Source organism: Anomaloglossus baeobatrachus, chromosome 1, assembly GCF_048569485.1.
Source record: "Anomaloglossus baeobatrachus isolate aAnoBae1 chromosome 1, aAnoBae1.hap1, whole genome shotgun sequence".
In the NCBI taxonomy this organism is placed as follows: domain Eukaryota; kingdom Metazoa; phylum Chordata; class Amphibia; order Anura; family Aromobatidae; genus Anomaloglossus; species Anomaloglossus baeobatrachus.
Window position 1 is genome coordinate 735,519,318 of NC_134353.1, and position 14,528 is coordinate 735,533,845.

Sequence of the window (14,528 nt, forward strand, 5' to 3'; positions counted from 1 at the left end):
TGTTCTAAGAATGATTTAATGCATATTTTTTTAGTTTTTGTTTTTATAGATGGAACAAGATGTTGGTCAATTCTACACTGGATATGCTATGGTTTACACAACATGAGGTAATCTAAATTTGAACCACTCCCTCCCCTCCTATCGGTACAGGAGACAGTGACATATTAATGCTCTCTCTAGATGGGTAGAACAGAAGTGGGTAAGATGGTCAAATGTCTATGTAGGATGTAGATCTTTCCTGTTTTCAAATGAGCTAGGTATGCTGAAGATAAAGTCTAGATCTGAGCTTATGGAATCGGATGGATATCCCCACACAGGTGCAGCTGACCAAGAAGCAGTGAACGGGCCTAGAGTTGAGGAGTCCTTTACCAATGCAGACGGACCATACCTCGGCGGCACCTGTCATGTCAGTGACTTTTGTCACTCCTTGTGGTCTTAAATCCCTACAGGAACAAGCGAATCAACAAGGAATAGAGTGTGAGACGCAGGGAGCCAGTGACTAAGGAAGCTCTGTGGATAACGGGCGGTAAGCTTTCTCTGCCATGAGATCTCTTCTATGTGATGGCCCAGGTAACATATGGACTAAAATCTGTGAAAGATAGTTATCAGTGTGTGCTTTGGTGATGCCAGGGTTCAGTACCCAGGTGGGAAGACTCACCCAGTCCTGTAAAACACGTCCTTAAAACAATGTGAAAAAAACTGTAACGAGTCCGCAGAAACACACCCTGCACCTGCTCTACCCATGTTAGAGACTGCAAACTTATTATAGATATATATCATGACCACGTTGTATGCAAGTTTGTGCGTGTTGTTTAGATTTCTTTCCAGGTTTGGTCAGAGGCATTCCAGTGCAGAAAACAACTTTATTGCTGAAAAACACATTATGAAGGTTGTATGTAAAAAATGGGTTTACAAAAAAGTGTATATTTTATAGAAGAGTGGAACCTGGCAAATCGTGAACCAAATGTATGTTTTGTTTTCTTTTCGTAATAAACAGGTCTCTATGTAAGATATTTTTTGGTTTGGCACAGGCATGTACAATTTTTATATGATTGACTAAATAGTGTAATAAACAGGTGTATTTTCTAATTCCAGATCCTAAATCAGAGTTAGTAGCATATGGTCTTCAGTCAGGGGGTGAATTAATCCTAAAGGGACAAGCGAGAAAGAGCCATGAGTCAAGACTAGATGAGCTGATCCAGCTTCTCCCAACCACAGAAATTTCGATGAAGCTCGAAAGCAGGACAACATAGATTCACACCTCACATTGCAGAAGGGTCGATCCACCGGAGCTGCACTGAGCTTCTTGCTTGTATTTATCCTTTTTAAAAAAGACCGTATTTATCCTTTTCAAAAGACCTATACAATCACAGACCACCATTGCCAAAACAGTTAGAAGAGAGGACTTAGAGAACCTTGAGACATGGGAAAGTACAACTGCAAAGGGTGAGGACTCACCTAGGGGTCCTTGGTCTCAAACCGGTGAAGAAAACCCCTTTCCCCTCTCCACCCATACCTCAATACCTCAACGTTCAGTCAGGCAGGTTTTCCCAACAGATCTTTCTCCCTCTCTTCCTAAGGGAACACAGTACCCTTAGTATTCGGAAATGGCAGAAAAAGTCTTTAGGGGGGACTGTTGAGGGTAAGAATTGAGTAAACTGAAATACTTAATTCAGCCATTTCATAGACCCAAATATATAGTTTAGTTGATGTAGCCTAACACATATTTATGAATGCTTTTGTTTTTTTTACTAACACACACATATATATATATATATATATATATATATATATTTCAGTGATTTTCCTTCATACAAAATGCTAGCACATGTAACTTATAAATGGCTCCTACATCCTGGCCACCACCCAAGATGATGAACACAAAGAAGAATTCTCAACGTATGGACTGACCAATCCAGCAGAGACTATACAAATTCCTATACGTCCTGAGCCCGACCTTCGATACTTGATTGGACTATAGATTTTGTCTACACCCTTTTCTTATATAGAACTATAAAGTTTTCTGAACAATAAACTAAGCCAGAAGCTTTGGCGCCTGTCATGGAGATAGTTATAACTAGAGATGAGCCACCGCCCTGGAGTTCGAGTTCGGTTCGGTTCGTTGAACAGTGCCCTGTTCGATGAGCCATTCGACGAGCCGTTCGACGAACCTCTCGAACCCCATTGAAAACAATGGGAGGCAATCACAAACACATAAAAACACATTATAAATGTACACATACAGTTAATAAACATTGTCATAACACTTACCGGTGGCCGCGATCCGTCCTGCACTCTGTCTCTCGACGCTTTTCCATCAGTAATTGCTGCGTCCTCCCGGTAACCAGCAGTGATGCAGGACCTATCGTGACGTCAAAATAGCCATGTGACCAGTCATGTGTCTATTATCTTATTGGCTACAGACTGGTCACATGGCTTTCACGTCATGTCCTGTCCTAGGTCCTGTCAGTGCATCTCTCCAGTACGCGGTGCACGTTTGTGTATCACCGTGTACCGGCGACATGCTCTGGCACTCGACTCCCTGTTCTGCTTCCCCGTTCCATTATTGACCGGCTGATACAGTCGGTAAATAACGGAGATCACTGTTGCCATAGCAACGCGCCTGTTAGCGGTGATGTTACCGCTAGCAGCGGCACCGAGAATCATGTGATCGGAGCACTGTTGCTATGGCAACCCGTCTGTCAGCGGTAATGTTACCGCTAACAGCCAGCAGCACTGATCACTCCCGTAGTGAAAAGGCTGCACAGGGAGCCTTTCTCCCATGCAGTGCTGCTGATGGAGCAGAGCTGCATGTGTTGAAGGAGAAAGAAGACAGAAGACCATGGATCGTGGAGGGATAAGAGGGAGTAATAAACATGGAGTCTAAGTGTGTCTGTGTATTTATTTCTTTTAAAGTATTTTTTCTCTGTGTGGTGTCTTTTTTTTTAACCCTTTATTGGAGATTCTTAATGGCTGGGTCAAACTTGCCTGACATTAAGAATCTCTGGCTTAATACTAGCTATTAAAACAAAGCCACCCGGCTTCAGGGCTGCTGGAAGAGTTGGATACAGCGCCAGATGATGGCGCTTCTATGAGAGCGCCATTTTCTGGGGCGGGTGCGGACAGCAATTCACAGCAGAGGGGCCCAGAAACCTCGGGCTAATCTGTGCTGCGGATTCCAATCCCCAGCTGCCTAGTTGTACCCAGCTAAATACAAAAATGGGGCGAAGCCCACGTGGTTTTTTTTTTTAATCATTTCATGAAATTCATGAAATAATTAAAAAAAGGGCTTCCCTATATTTTTAGTTTCCAGATGGGTACAAATAGGCAGCTGGGAGTTGGGGGCAGCCCGTACCTGCTTGCTGTACCTGGCTAGCATACAAAAATATGGCGAAGTTCACGTCATTTTTTGTTTTTTGGGAAAAAAAAATAAAAATGCTACCCTGGATTTTCCATTGACAGTGAAGGCAACACCAAGCAGTGGGGGTTAGCAGCCAGTAGCTGCTTGGATTACCTTTAGCTAGCCATACACAAAATGCAGCGGGAGCTCATATATTTTTTCTTTATTATTTATTTAAATAACTAAAAAAAATGGGCTTCCCTGTATTTTGATTGCCTGACATGACAGTGCTGTAAAAATAAATAATTAAAAAAAATGACGTAGCGCCCCGTGGTATTTTTGATTCTCAGCGCAGTTATAGCAGACAGCTATGGGTTGCTGGCTTGCCACCCCAATCTGCTTGGCATTACCTTGGCTGGCAATCAAAATACAGGGAAGCCCATTAATTTTTTTTATTTAAAAAAATAGTTTAAAAAAAAAATTATGTTGGGTCCCCCCATTTTTGATAGCCAGATAGCCTGAAAACCACAGCTGGCAGCTTTACCGTGGTTGGGGATCTAATGTGGAGGTCACCCCAGGCTCTTTTTTTATAATTATTTTATAAATATTAATAATTACACAAAAAAAGTGGGGTCTCCCCCAAATTGGATTACCAGCCAAGGTAAAGCGGACAGCTGTGGTCTGGTATTCTCAGGGTGGGAAGGTCCATAGTTATTGGCCCTTCACAGCCTAAAAATAGCAGGCCGCAAGCGCCCCAGAAGTGGCGCATCCACTAGATGCGCCAATCCTGGCGCTTCACCCCAGCTCATCCCGTGCCCTGGTGCAGTGGCAAACGGGGTAACAAATGGGGTTGATACTAGCTGTAAGGTCACCTGACATCAAGCCCAGCAGTTTGTGATGTCATGGCGTCTATCACATAACCAACATCACAAACTGTCAGTACTAACAAAACAAATAGACAAAAAAAATGTATTTGAAAAAACACTCCCCAAAACATTCCATCTTGCACCGATTTATTGTAAGGAAAAAAATAAGGGGGTCCCACGATGACTCTGGACCATCTAGAATATGGGAGGACACGCTCAGGGAATGTATCCCGCATTTTCTAGGAATGCAGACCCTCCATGTGAGGAGTGTGGGTGCAATGAATCTGCACCCACTCTCCCGGAGTTCACAGCAGCAGAGTCCATGTTGTAACTGTTGCTACCAAAGCTGCAATGCCCTGCTCATGAAGTAAGGGCATGCCTAATCAGGAGAACTATTCTACATTTCCAAATATTGGTATTTGCTGATATTATTGCTATTCCACCTACTATATATTGGGGATAGGATCTTGGAGATGGAATACCCTTTTAAGTCCAGTTATCCAGCTGAATGAATACTAAACAACAGAGCTCGCTATTTAGACATGTTGTCTTGTGGCGTATAACGGATTCTCATGTTTGGTAGTCGTTCAGCAGGGCAACTATAAAATCAAATACCTCCATTGGAAATGTAGTATAGCTCTCCTGATCAACTATGTTTCTTACCTCATGAGCTGGGCATTGCAGTAGCTTACAGATGCATTGTTACCACAACTCACTGTGTCTGAACACAGGAATCTGAGCTGACAGCCGCTCTGTGCATGTGGCAGCGTCTATTGTGAAGGAGGGGGCCGTGGGGGATCAACACTGCACAGGTACCGTGGGACACCAGGGAACACCGGTGGGGTTATAGGGGGTGACCTGGCAGGGCCTGGGGAGGAGTTTTCTGTCGCATGTGTCATGGCACATGCGACAGAAATCAGAGCAGTAGGGTGAATGCGGCTGGCGCGGTGCTGTACGCGTGGCCATCTTGGATTTTCGGGAGGGGGGAGGGGGGGCATTTTGGCGACATCGGGTAATCAGAGGGGACCGGGGTGGAGATTTATCTCCCATCTGACATATTTGTTCATGCCAGATGGGAGATAAATAATTTTTTACCGGGGCTGTCATTTACTGTAAAGTGATCATCGGTATACGGTGTATACCTGTGATCACGTGAGCGGGGACCGGAAAAACCGGCCTGAATCATGATCTCCAGGGTCTCAGCTACCCCCTGAAACCACAGAGATTTTCTGGCGCTGGGGGGCGCTATTCACTTACTTCTGCCTGCTGTTTATAAATGGCAATCAGAATAAGGCTACATTCACACGACCGATCCGTTTTTGCGGTCCGCAAAAAACGGTCCTTTTTTTCATGGGTGCATCTGTGTGGCATCCGTTTCCGTTCCGTATACAGTCCGTATGTCATCCGTTTGTCATCCGTGTGCCTTCAGTTTTTTTTGCGTACTGCAAAAAAACTGACGGAGGGAAAATATATAAATTTACCCAGGATCCATAGCTTCAACCTACATGAGACGGTCACATGTTCACTCCAGTGCCATTTTCTACTGCTTTTCACAGCGTAGAGCACTCTGGTGATTTTCCTGTGCTTGTACACTTCATATCAGTCTTTTCTGTCATTATAATGGCAGAAAGACACATCATGTCCCACTCTCCTGCATTTTGTAATTTTGCACCCTTTGGTGCCTTTCATGTGGCACGAAGGGGTGCTTAGCCTTGTATTTACCAAAAAAAAACAAATAAATTTAAAAAAAATGACGTGGGGTTCCCCCTATTTTTGTAGCTAGCTAGGGTAAGGCAGACAGCTTCAGCCTGCAGACCACAGCTGGCAGCTTCACCTTAGCTGGTAATACAAAACTGAGGGCACCCCACGCTGTTATTTTAAATTAAATAAATAATTAAAAAAAAGAAAACACATGGGGGTCCCCCCAAAATTGGATCACCAGCCAAGGTAAAGCGGACAGCTGGGGTCTGATATTCTCAGACTAGGGAGGTCCATGGTTATTGGACTCTCCCCAGCCTAAAAATAGCAGGCCGCAGCCGCCCCAGAAGTGGCGCATCCTTTAGACGTGCCAATCCTGGTGCTTCGCCCCAGCTCATCCCGTGCCCTGGTGCCGTGGCAAACAAGGTAATATATGGGGTTAATACCAGATGTGTAATATCACCTGGCATCAAGCCCTGGGGTTCGTGAGGTCAGGCATCTATCAGATACCCGACATCACCAACCCAGTCAGTAATAAAAAAAAAATAGACGACAAACACATTTTTATTTGAAAAAACACTCCCCAACACATTCCCTCTTTTACCAATTTATTAGAAAGAAAAACAAATCCAGGTCTGCTGTAATCCAAGGGGTTCCCAAGACGATCCATACCATAGTCACTGTCCCAGTCAATGAAGAACAGAATGTTCCCCATTGGCTGGGAGAGCAATGCAGTGACCTGAGCTAACATCAGTAGGTCAGCCCAGGTCACTGCAGGGCATGACGAGTGCTGCTGTCAGGAGCGAGGTACATTACCTGCGGTGACGATCTCCTGCACTGCTGATAGCAGAGCTGTCACTGACTTCAATGACTGCCGCCTTCACAGCCAAGTATCGCGGGAGCCTGTGACGTCACCGCTAGTCACAGTCTCGGGTCGACAGCGAGAGGAAATGTGAACCGGCAGCCATGGAGGACAGGGACAGCTCTGAGGTCAGGAGGGCGGGACTTCATCACCGCAGGTAAGCCGAGCGGGGTAATGTGTGTGGAGTGCGAGGTGGGTGGAGCCAAGCGGGGTAATGTGTGCAGAGTGCAGGTGGGTGGAGCCAAGCGGGGTAATGTGTACGGAGTGCAAGGTGGGTGGAGCTAAGCGGGGTAATGCATGCGGAGTGCGAGGTGGGTGGAGCCAAGTGGGGCCATGTGTGCGGAGTGTGAGGTGGGTGGAGCCAAGCGGGGTAATGTGTGCAGAGTGCCAGGTGGGTGGAGCCAAGTGGATTAATTAGTGTGGAGTGCGAGGTGGGTGGAGCTAAGCGGGGTAATGTGTGCGGAGTGCGAAGTGGGTGGAGCCTAGCGGGCCATGTGTGCGGGCGGCGGAGTGCAAAGTGGGTGGAGCCTAGCGGGGCCATGCGGCACTGAGGACATCAGTGCCGGGGACTGCATGGCTGGGGACAGGTGAGTGTGAGTGTGTGTGTGTGTATACATGCCGAGTGCAAGAGAGGGCGAAGCCCAGCGGGGAAGTGTCGGCTCCCTGCACATGTAACTAGGGTAAATATCGGGTTACCAAGCAAAGCGCTTTGCTTGGATACCGAATCACAACACCTCCCTAGCAGGTATAGAAGGAAGGATCTAGCCAGTATATATAGGAGAGGAGCAGATGTAATTGGCATGTGATCAAAGGAGACTAACAAGCAAATTAGCAGAAATTAACTCTTGCTAGGCTGCCTATGAAGGACCAATCTGCAGATCGATGCCCAAGTCTGCCTGCGTTAATCACAGACACTAGAGACGTTATCGAGCATAGTGTCAGAATCAGTAGTCTGAACAGATCCCGCTGCCGCCATGACAGTTGACAAAGTTTGTTAAATTCTCTGCATGACAAGGAATTGATAGGTTTCTTAACAAATTTAAGTTTTTTTTAAATTTCTATTATACTTTAATATTTGGGGGATCCACTCCAGGCTTTGAATTAAAAAAAATGAACCACAACTTTCACATTATTGTATAGAACATTCTATTTTGCCATATTGTTTTAAAATCCATACTTTGTTATGTATGCTTTTACTATAGAGCTATTCTAATTAGCCACAAAATGAAAAAAGAAAATCAAGACTTTGCTAGACAACAACAGGGAAGGACAGAAAATATACTTGTGAACAATCTAATTGAAGAACAAAAGTGGAGAGCCAGCAAGTCAGTGTCCTGCTTTATCATGCTCCCTGGAGACCAAGGTGACTACAGATCTGCTCTGCCCAGTCAATAGATAAATGGATACGAAGTCATTACATTTAAACAGATGAGTAAATTTTAAATACCTAATTATAATTTTGATATTTTTTTAAATTCCACAAAAAACAATAGATTAAATATGATTTAGAAACGTTTGAATTTACATTGGTGAATGGGTTACAACCCATCGTAGTGAAAGCCTACCAGGGGTAGACACAGACAGTGAATGGTCAATGTGCAAGAATTATGGGGATACCCGTTTTTTTTAATTGTCTGTAAGTGCTCAAAAGAAAAATGTTACCCATTTTGTCATATTTCACCGATACGCTTCTGCAGCCAGTGATGTGTGGACTGAGGCTCCCTTGAGCACACCTGCTCTACGAAGACTCAGAAGCACAGGCTGAAAGGTGGGACTGAGAGCTGACACCTCCCTATACCACCATTGTTGAACTTGAACTTACTATAGGTTTTTATTCAACAGTTTGTATGTGAGGGCTTATTATATTAAGCACTTAATTTAACACAGACATCAATTTGTCAATTTTATCAGTTTATCACATTGGGTATATACAGTTCTGTATTCTCAGGTTTTCCAAGTAATGCAGATGGGGGAACCAGGGTCTCATTTGGACTTGGTTTGACCATGATATGGTCATTGTTATGTGCTTTTTAAATGTTTTTAATTGATTCTCTTTGCTTGTTGTAATATAATTTTAAAAAATACCTATTTTAAGTGTGATGCCCTGGCAAAACCAGGTAGTCACAGTTAGGCCCCTGCATTACACCTTTCCCACACTAGGAAACAGACAGCCAACCATTAAACCCTAGTCACCCCCCAGGGCTGTATTTGGCCTTTGTGCTGCCCTAGGCACTTTAAGTGGTTGCGCCCCTTACTGACAACGTAAAACTATGATTTTGGGCACACAACATCTAGTTAATGTGGATCTACTCTGTAACACACTTGAAAGAGTGCTAAACGCTATAAGACTGAAGATCAGCACTTGCTGCGCAGACGATCAGTTTTATTTATCTTATTATAACAGCTTCAGATTTTCAAAGAAACTAAAGGGTGCTTTACACGCTGCGACATCGCTAACGATGTATCGTCGGGGGTCAAGTCGTTAGTGACGCACATCCGGCGCCGTTAGCAACATCGCAGCGTGTGACACCAAGGAGCAACGATCAACGAGCACAAAAACGTGAAAAATCGTTGCTCATTGACACGTCGTTCATTTCCTTAATATTGTTGCTGCCACAGGTACGATGTTGTTTGTCATTCCCGCTGCAGCACACATCGCTATCTGTGACACCGCAGGAATGAAGAACATCTCCTTACCTGCGTCCACCGGCAATGAGGAAGGAAGGAGGTGTGCGGCATGTTCCGGCCGCTCATCTCCGCCCCTCCTCTGCTATTGGATGGCCGCTTAGTGACGCCGCAGTGACGTCACTATGACCCTGAACGCCCCTCCCCCTTGAGGGAGGGATTGTTTGGCGGTCACAGCGACTTCGCTGTCAAGGTATGTGTGTGTGACGCTGCCGTAGCGATAATGTTCGCACGAGATGTCGCACGAGCGCATGACATCGCTAGCAATCGCTAACGATGTCGCAGCGTGTAAAACACCCTTTAGGCTATGTGCCCACGGGACGTTGTACCTGCGGATAGTAAACATTTAAAACATACCTTATTTTTTGGGAGATATCTTCTATGTTTTAGGGCCTTTAATTTTGAGCACATTGGTGTGGGTCTGAATCCGGAGACCCCCGTAAATTGTTCAAAAGACCCCTTAGAAGTGCACAGCTCAGGAGACAGGACAATGACTTTCTACAGCATCCGCTGTGTGCTGTGTGCGCCCTTCTAAAAGAGCTTTTCAGCTGTGGTTGGGGGTCTCTGGACCAGATTTCCCACCAATCTGCTCAGAATTATTGGGCATAAAATATAAAAAAAACAAAAAGTTTAGTTACTCTTTGAGGTGCATTTACAACACTGCCAATAATCAAAAACCAATTGATCTATCTAAACCGGCTGTCATAACACCCGATGCACAAGCAAAATGTTTGTTTGTCGGGTGAAATTATTTTTCTGTTTACATAAATATACATTTATATAAGGGATGATTCCTCTACAAAAATCACAAACAGTCTAGCTTAAAAGGAGTTGTCCGGTCTAGAATGACAAGTCTGCAGTCCGTCTTTGTGTCCCTTTATGACTGCAGACCTGTGAATCCTCCAGCACACTCATGGTGGTCAAGAATGCGATATGCAGACTCCCGGTCAGAACTCGTCTAGTGGGTACGGCCTCGCTTACTGCACTTGTATTGAGCGAGGTGGCGCCTCCTAGACGGATTCTAGCTGGGACTCTGCATATCGCATACTTGACCACCGTTCCCGGCACAGACACCGGAGAATCATCGTAGCGCACAGTGAGTGCACTGGTAGGAATCACAAATCTGCAGTCACACAGAGTGAAACAGAGGGACTGCAGACTTTTCATTCTAGACTGGACAACCCCTTTAATATTTGCTTCGAAATCTATTTTGTAAAATGCAAATGAAGGGGCTTTGGTGCACCCTTGGCGTGACCTATGCCTTGGTGCACTCTTATATTTGTATATGAAAGCCAATCCCTTCTGTTGATTGACAGCGCTTAGTAAGAGCAGTTAAAAAAAACAAAATCAGACATACAAGCTGATATTAGATAGCACTCACTTTTACTATTGGAGCGCTGTCAATAAAAACAAAAGACTTTAAAATACAAATATAAGAGCGTAACAGTGCACCAAAGTAAAGACCACCCCATCGGTACACCAAAACAAAGACCACCCCAATGGTGCACCAAAGCAAAGACCACCCCAACAGTGCAGCAAAGCAAAGACCACCCCAACGGTGCACCGAAGCAAAGACCACCCCAACGGTGCACCGAAGCAAAGACCACCCCAACGGTGCACCAAAGCAAAGACCACCCCAACGGTGCACCAACGCAAAGACCACCCAAACGGTGCACCACAGCAAAGACCACACCAATGGTACACAAAAGCACCCTCATTTGCATATTAAATAAAAGTAGATTTTTTTGCAACTATTAAAGGGAACCTGTTACTAGTTTTTCTGGCGTTCTAACATGCTGTATATAAGAGCCAAGACCACTGTGTAGAACATAAAAACACTAAGGGCTGCTTCTCACTTGCGAGTTTCTCGCAGTAGAGCAATGCGAGAAAATCTCGCATTGGAATCGGACACATGTTAGTGAATGATTCAGCTCTCATCTGCGATTTTTTTCTCAGTCCGAATCGGACTGAGAAAAAAATCGCAGCATGCTGCTTTTTTGCGAGTTTCTACTGCGAGTTTCTCCAATGCAAGTCTATGGGAGCGTGTAAAAAATCGGATGTCACGGGAGGGCACTCACACCATCCTAGTGACATCCGATTTTCTAAATACATTTCTCGCATGTTTCCTAAAACACTGGAAACGAGCGATGTCTCACAATGTCTGTCAATCACTATTCTCTGTCAGTCGGTCTCTCCCTCTCAGTCTCTATTCTCTCTCTGTCGGTCCGTCACTATCTCTGTCCCTCTCTCACAGTCTGTCGGTCATTTTCCCCTCCTCTCTCATACTCACCGATCCCCGGCGCGGCGCTGCGCGGCATTCACACTGCTGCGGCGGCTTTTACTATTTTGAAAAAGCCGGCCGCTCATTAAACAATCTCGTATTCCCTGCTTTCCCCGCCCACAGGCGCCTATGATTGGTTGCAGTGAGACACGCCCCTATGCTGAGTGACAGGTGTCTCACTGCACCCAATCACAGCAGCCGGTGGGCGGGTCTATACTGTGCAGTGAAATAAATAAATAAATAATTTTAAAAAATGGCGTGCGGTCCCCCCCAATTTTAATACCAGCCAGATAAAGCCATACGGCTGAAGGCTGGTATTCTCAGGATGGGGAGCTCCACGTTATGGGGAGCCCCCAAGCCTAACAATATCAGCCAGCAGCCGCCCAGAATTGCCGCATACATTATATGCGACAGTTCTGGGACTGTACCCGGCTCTTCCCGATTTGCCCTGGTGCGTTGGCAAATCGGGGTAATAAGGAGTTAATGGCAGCCCATAGCTGCCACTAAATCCTAGATTAATCATGTCAGGCGTCTATGAGACACCCTCCATGATTAATCTGTAAGTTACAGTAAATAAACACACACACATGAAAAAATCCTTTATTAGAAATAAAAAACACAAACACATTCCCTCATTACCAATTTAATAAGCCCCAAAAAGCCCTCCATATCCGGCGTACTCCACGGACCTCCAGCATCGCTTCCAGCATGAAGGTGACGGCTTTTTCAAAATAGTAAAATCCGCCGGATCAGTGTGAATGCCGTGCAGCGCGGCGCCGGGGATCGGTGAGTATGAGAGAGGGCTGCTAACTTCAGTCACTCGGGGGATTAGTGGTCACCAGTGAGCCCTTCACTGGTGACCGCTAATCAGGACGCGGCACAGACAGAGCCGCAGCATGACAATGAAGTCGGGTTAAGTTCACCCGAGTTCATTCTGATTGTGCGGCTCTGTCTGTGTCTGCTGTCATCTGCCATTCAGCTCTGCTACATGGCTGTCTGTGTCTGCTGTCAGCGGCCATGTAGCAGCGCTGAATGGCAGATGACATAGTAAAAAATACGCATTACACACGCATTACACACGCATTACACACGCTAGTAAAATCATTAATTTATTCAGAAATAGCATCGAACTTGCGTTGCACTCGCACCTAACGTGAACTAAAATCAGCCGAGTTTTTTTCAGCCCAGTCGGACCGATTTTACTCGCATAGATGTGTTTCCACCCTTATACTCACCTAGGGGGCGGTGCGGTGCAGACTGGTCGGATGAGTGTTTCTGTTCTCCGGTACCGGCGCTCCCTCCTTCGGCCATCTTTGTCCTCCTTCTTCTGAAGCCTGGGTGCATGACGCGTCCTACGTCATCCACACTCGCCGGCATTGTGGTCCTGCGCAGTTGCACTTTGATCTGCCCTGAGTGCATTGTAGTGCACTTGTGCAGGACTTCAATGTCGGCTAGTGTGGATGACGTAGAACACGTCATGCACCCAGGCTTCAGAAGAAGAACGACAAAGATGGCCGAAAGAGGAAACGCTGGTACCAGAGAACGGAGACACCCATTCAACTAGTCTGCACCGCACCGCCCTTTAGGTGAGTATAAAGTGATATTTATGTTCTACACAGCAGCCTGGGTTCTTATATACAGCATGTTAGAATACTGTATATAAGAGCCCAGTGGTGGTGGCCGCAGCTTATAGTGACCAAATCTGGTGACAGGTTCTCTTTAAAGAAGCACTCCGGTCATTTCTACCCCTAAATCTGTGTAAATGTTAGTGCAGTGTAAGGTCTGTGATAATTCACTCACCAATAGCTGTTTTCTCATGTATCCGACTCCATAATGACTTCACATCCACAACTCGTCTCTGCAGACTTCCCTCTTCTCCGGTCTTCTGCAGCACATCTCACCATGGTGCCCTGAAAAATAACGATGTCATTATAATGTTCCCGAACAACAATAACCACAAATGCTATGCCATAAATAAGCCCCATGCTGTGGACTGAAAAAAATAACTGCTCCTCACTGTGCTCCCCGCAAAAAAATATTACTCCACACAATCCCTCTTAACGTACATCCTCCACAGTATCCTCTCCTATTAAATATTCCCACCACACCGTCCCCACTTATATTCTATGACCGCCACACTGCCCCCTAATAAACTAAAACACCACACTGTCCTCCCTTATAAACTATACCTACCACACCTTCTTCAATTATGAAATATGCACACTGTCTTCACATCATGCTGCCCCCTCCTCACAATGTCCCATGCGGCTCCTCTCCATACGGAGCCCTCACACTGCCCTTCTCCATACTGGGCCTCCCATGCTGCCCCGTCTTAATGTACTCCAAATACTGCCTGCCCCTTTTCCATAATGAGACCACCATGCTACCCCACTCAGAATACAGAGACCACCGTCCTGCCCCACTCAGCATACAGAGTCCACCATGCTGCCCCACTTAGCACACAGAGACCCCCACACTACCTCACACCTAATGCTGAGCCCCCTCCCACACTACCTCACATTTCATACTGAGTCCCCTACATTGCTCCACTCCATACTGAGCCCACCCATGGTTCCCCCTTTCCATACTGAGCCCTCACACTGCCCTTGTCCATATTGAACCCCCCATAATGACCCCCCCCCCATATTGAACCCCCATGCTACCCCTTTTCCATAATGAGCTCCCAATGCTTCTCCCTCTCCATGCTTAGTGAGTTGATACACAGCACTTCTGGGGGGTGCACAACTAGGGTCTAAAACCGCCTCAAGTAGATGCAGAAACTTGGTGCTCATCATT